General features: G+C 40.9%; 1 protein-coding gene across 1 annotated transcript in view; it reads right to left on the bottom strand.

Moving 5' to 3' along the window:
- The window catches only part of LOC124156428 (citron rho-interacting kinase), an 80,655-nt gene continuing 74,655 nt past the window's right edge, over positions 1 to 6,000 (bottom strand). Inside the window, exon 36 of the mRNA XM_046530981.1 lies at positions 1 to 134. The gene's annotated coding sequence lies outside the window, so the exon portion shown is untranslated. The remainder of the gene's footprint in view (positions 135 to 6,000) is intronic.

The following is a 6,000-nucleotide window of genomic DNA, read 5'->3' as shown; positions in this document are numbered from 1 at the left end:
ATATTTTCTTCAAACCATTCTTTCTTTCACACACTCATTCACACAGAAGAATTTACAATGCCACTTGTGCATTATTGTGGTTAGCATAGCTAAGTCAAAAACTTTCTACGTCCACGAAAATAATAAATTAATACCTTGAGTTCAGATTAATGATTGATATTTTTATCAAATTGTACCCTGTGATGACTTCCTACAGCATTTTCCCTCTCTTTGGAATGATGATTCTCATCAAGGTCATCCAGGGATTCTACAATTGATGAGGTAAAGCTGAATTCAGATGCATCAACCTGGTCTGATGAATTACTGAAAATGGAGATAATAAAATTAAACAAGCTATTATTACCGCCCATTTATCAAGATCACTGATTCTAAAGCTTGGCAAAGGCTTTGGATATTACAGGTACACATTGAGAACTAAGATTAAAGGATAGTGATAATTATACTGCAGGAATGCGTACTTTAGCAAACCTAGAAGACTCATAAGAGTAGGATTTTCATTGCAGGAGCATGTTGTAATAAACGTGTGTAAGTCTAACATAAGTTATGCGTTATGTGTTTATGTTAAAATAAGTACTTTATTGAAAACATTTGGGGAAACTATTGGAAAAATATGCAAGCAATTACAGGAGATGATATTAATGCAACCACCCACAGACAACTTAGCATATTTTAATTATTCTACAATTAAGACAATTTAAAGAGAATATCTACTTCCAATAATTGATTCAATTTCACAGATATTTTCTTATGAGCAATCATACTCAACAAATAAAACGAAGTTCTTTAATTGGAGGGGGTAGATTAAATTGTAAGAAGCTCAGATATTAAAAAATGCAATAATTGGGAAAAAAGGACTGTACACATAAAGTTAGGAACGAAAATCAATTTCAAGGCACAATTGGAAGGGGGGAAATAATTTCTCAATCAATTTCAGCATTATGAAATTTACACAGGATGACTGAAGATAGATCCCGGGTGAAGCCCTCGGACACACTAAATCAATATCCTCGATGACACTCACAGCCCCGAGGATGATGGCTGAGTCGGATATCGAAATATTCGCAGTTACACAGTTCCTGACCTGGTGGCGATTCCCAGAACTCTTCACAGAATCATAATTATGTATCAAAACTCCTAGGAAGAGCCCAGAATAAAGACATTGGCAAAATAATAATTATGATCAATCATATAAGATTAGATATTTTCAATAGCGCTCTGAAACTCTGAGACAACTTATTCGTTCCTTTTTATATTAATTTGGATATTCAGTGTGCATTTGCTCGGGAAATTACATCGTGAATTAGTTTTAGAGCCTGTGGAGAGTTTAAATGTAATTAAACAATATTTGCACTTGGCTTTGCTATATAAATATATTTTTACGTGTTAATTACAAGCCTTTTGGTGGTACACTGCCAAACGCTCGTTAACGTGATTCTCGCAATATGCTGCACTCACTATAACTATCTCCTGTAATTTGTAACCGGCTCATAAGAAATCTCTTGACTGTCCTAACGCTTTCATGAATAACTTAAAAATCTAACATTCTTAAGTAGATTCATCATGCTTGTAATGAATTTTTCTAAGGCATGACTAAAAATTGATGGCAAGAAGAAGAGAGGAATGACAGAGAAAGGATAATGATGAGATTCATGAAAGGTACACAGGTGATGAAATATGTACATTAAGCATAAAAATATTGTTTTGTTTGGATAGACTAGCTGTTGGAAAACTTAAGAGGAGAGCTGCATCACACCAATCCCCAGATTGCAGACTAGTGATGATAATAATGATATCACATCTAACATACAGTGAGGAGTACTGGGCAAATACTTTTAAGACCACTACATATGTAATGTCTCAACCAGAACCTGAACTCATGGTCATACGAAAAGGATTGGAAGAAGAATGGTGACATAGTATACATGGACATTGCAATTCAAATTGAAGGGGAAAGGGGAGGAGTGGGCAAAGATGAAGCCTTGGAATGGATGGAAAATGAAGTGACAATTTTGGAACTCACCCATCACAATCTTCAGATTGAAAGGCTAATGTATCAAGACTAGTGGTGCTCCCGTCTTCAATGGATGGGCATGCTAACCTTCCTTGGAGTCTCAGCATGTTTCCTACCTTGATATCTAAAGACGTTTTGCCTACCCTGAAGGCATTAGCTGAGAGACGCAAAGAACAGCAGACCCCCATCTACTGTGCTCTCTCAGTGGATAAGATGGCCATCAGGCAACATATCGAGTGGGATGGCTCAAAGTTTGCCGGGAACGTGGATTTTGGCAGAGGCTTGGACGATGACAATCTGCCTGTTGCCAAGGAAGCTTTAACCTTTATGATGACTGCCATTAATGGCCATTGGAAAGTTCCTATTGGGTACTTTTTCATCAATGGCCTCCATTAAATTGAGAGGGCCAATTTAGTCCGGCAGGCACTGGACTTCATTGCGGAGACTGGAGTGGAAGTGAGCTGCATCACTTCTGACGGTCTCAGTTCCAACGTAGGCATGGTCTCATCATTGGGGGCCAACCTGTGTCCAGATAGCATGGCTCCATTTTTTATGCATGGTGGCAAAAAAGTGTACATCCTTCATGTTCCGTGCCACATGCTTAAGTTGGTAAGGAATGCCCTTGCCACAGAAAGGGTACTGGTTGATGGTGAAGGGAGACATGTCAAGTGGCAGCTTATAGAGGAGCTGGAAAAGTTTCAGGGAGAGCGAGGGGTTCATGCAGGCACAAAGTTGAGGAAGCTGCACATTGAATGGTACCGGGAGAAGATGAAGGTGAGGTTTGATGCTCAGACCCTCAGCCGCAGGGTTGCTAGTGCCATTAAATGCTTCGGCTGTGAACTGAAACACCCCCGATTCGATGGCTGTGAGGCTACCGTCGAATTTATCGACAGGTTGAACGACTTCTTCGATATCCTGAACAGAAGGAATTTGCTTTCTGGTGGATATTAGGCGCCCATCAAGGAGAACAACTTAAGTGGCCGTATGGATTTCCTTAGTCAGGCCAGTGGTTACATTTCCACTCTAAAAATGTGATGGTGTGAGAGTGATAGACAGTAAAAGGAGAACTAGATTCCTTGGATTTCTTGTGGCAAGTTCCTGTGCGACAGGATTGTCACAAGATCTTGTTGGTTCAGGGAAGCTTAAGTTCCTCATGACTTACAAGCTTAGCCAAGATCATGTGGAAAATTTTTTCAGCTTGATAAGAAGCAAGGGTGGCTATAATAATAACCCCACTGTAAGTCAGTTCTCAGCGGCGTACAAAAAATTCTCCTCCATAAAGACCTCTCCCTAACACTAAATGGCAATTGTATCACCCAAGGCAAAACCAGTGTGTTAACCGTTTCAAGTAACATTCCCTCAAACAATCTCACATCCCTCAACCTAATTTCCCTGATTGGGAAACCACCTCTCCTGAAGTGTTAGCTTCAACTCACATAGAGGAGCATAATTACTCAAGGCTTTCTCAAACTTAGGCGGAGTCAGCATATGTGGGTGACGTAGTAGGATATGTTGCCGGTTTTGTGACGAAGAAGCTAGAGAAAAAGGTAAGATGTGATGAGTGCTTAAATGCACAGGAGACGGAGAGCAGCGGCGAGGTGAGTAGGCTGCTGTTAGTGAAGAAGAGCGCTGGACTGTAGGTCCCTTCTAAAAGGTGTAGTGGCAATATGCAATGTGGTGGAGAATGTGTACCGTAGGTATCGGGCCTGTAGCCAAGTAACTCGAAACAATATTGTGGGGTATTTGGAGAGGGATTCTATCGTCGAGGTTTGGGAAATAGGAGGAAATTTGTTCCATGGGCTACGTGATCACATTTACGACAATACACCCACTGATAACCACAGAAATATGCTAATAAAAACCATCATTTATCAATATGCCTCAATAAGACTTTACCACACTGGTAAGATTGCTACTCAGGAACTAAGGCGGAGGAATACAAGGAGTATAAATACCAAAACTGTTATATTTGTTGGACATTAAGCAGCTAACATTATTTTCATTGAGACTGCATGATTTTCTTGTAAATATTGCTTCAAGTGCTCAAAGACACTCTTGTCATATCCAACCTTAAGTGCCTCCTTCCATATTTCTTGATTGTTCTTTCAGTGCTGAGTATTGGGGTATGCTCATGACATTTGCTTTCAAAAAGCTCTTATCAATTTCTGCTTGTGCCCTTGCTATTGAGTGCCAAGAGACACTTTTCTATATATCCATCCTGAAGTGCCTACTTCCATATTTCTACATGCTTCTTTTACTGTTCAGTATTGGGGGATGCTCATGACATTTGCTTTAAGTTTCATGATTTTATAAGTGCTTGTGAACATTGTTTCGAGTGGCAGAAAATTTCTCGGGGTTTCCACCGGTTGATGTCGTCCATGTCTCCCAACGTTCCGATCAGCGACTTGCTGATCATCCTCAGGGGATCTTCCGAATGCCGCTCTTCGAAATTTGTCCAGTGTATATACACCCCACCCGTGGTCAGTTGTAACCTGATTGGTTCACGCGTGTTGTGCTTTTCCCGCCATTTTTGCTGCATATAAGGGAATCCATTATTGGTCACCAAGCATTGCTGATTTGGAAACCAGTGTCTCTGTTGATGTTGTTGCGATTGATGCGGATCTGAATGGTTTCATTGACAAGGCGGTCCCAGTAGCCATGAGCCCGGCATAGCAGTTTCGTCTGCTTCCATTGTGTGGCATGGTCCTCACTGATGCTATGCTCCACCACTGCAGACTTTGCACCACACCGCCACCAGACACTTGCACCACATGTGGGTGTTAGTGAACATCATGTCAAAAACTCACTGGAATTCGTCAAGACCATTAGAGATTTGAGTGGACACGGCTGACATCCTTGTCAGTCTGGACGTGGTATCACTGTTTACCTGTGTACAATTGGCTGACACAATGCGGCTCCTAGCAGAAAGATTCGACTCTGACGCGGGCAAGCTTTTCCATCATGTACTGACTTCGACCTATTTCTCCTTCGATGGAAAATTCTACGAGCAAACCGAGGGCGTAGACATGGGTTCGCCGTTATCCGCAACACTTGCGAATTTTTACTTGGGAAACTTCGAACAGCGGGCTCTCAACTCAGCTCCACTGCAGCCCAAATGCTTTTTTAGTTACGTGGACGATACATTTCTGATCTGGGCACACGGAAAAGACACCCTGGGCATGTTCTTCGTCCACATGAATAATCAGCATCCTAACATTAAATTCACCATGGAAAAAGATTTAAATGGCCAGCATTTCAATGGCCACCGTTCCTCAACATTTTAATCCGGAAAAAGAAAGATGGAAGTCTGGGACACAGCATATACACGAAAGCGACTCCCACGGACTTCTATCTCAAAAATCAGAATCATCACCACCCATCACAGAAGGAAGCTGTGCTAGTTATTTACTTAGCTTTTATTTTTGGGGTGCGTCGACAGCAAAGGTCATTTTGCACCATAACCGTCCTTATGTATAACAAATTTCAAGAGTGTAATGACACATTATGAAGGGCTTTCATATTTAAAATAAAAAAATTGTATGCATCTGTTTAAATCACTTTACAGTTTGTTAAAAACGTTGATATCGTTCAAAAAGGCAATTGCTCGTGACAAACCCTCCGAGGAATCACCGAGGATATGATTTAAAGCACCGCTCATTTCGTGCTTGTCTCGAGTAGTAGTAGTAGTATTTAAATTTAGGGTGCGTCGACGGCTTGGTCTCCCCAAACCTAAAGATTTTCTACCTAAATTTCTCAAAATATGACTATGTATCTCAATGGGCTTCTGAAATCAGGTATAATTGTAGAATGAACATAAAATGATCGTTTCGTTGTTTTCTAATCCCCAAATATGGGGGAGGTGTAAGGCTAATTTACGATTCATCACCTTGCACTAAAGATTATAAAACGCCCAAATTCAGCCTACTAGGCCCTGGCAAGGCTATAGCCTTCATACCACAGAATAGTTTCTTAGCAAAAATAGACCTCAA

The sequence above is a fragment of the Ischnura elegans genome, chromosome 3, assembly GCF_921293095.1.
Source record: "Ischnura elegans chromosome 3, ioIscEleg1.1, whole genome shotgun sequence".
NCBI classification, from domain to species: domain Eukaryota; kingdom Metazoa; phylum Arthropoda; class Insecta; order Odonata; family Coenagrionidae; genus Ischnura; species Ischnura elegans.
This window is presented reverse-complemented; position numbering and strand designations above follow the sequence as displayed.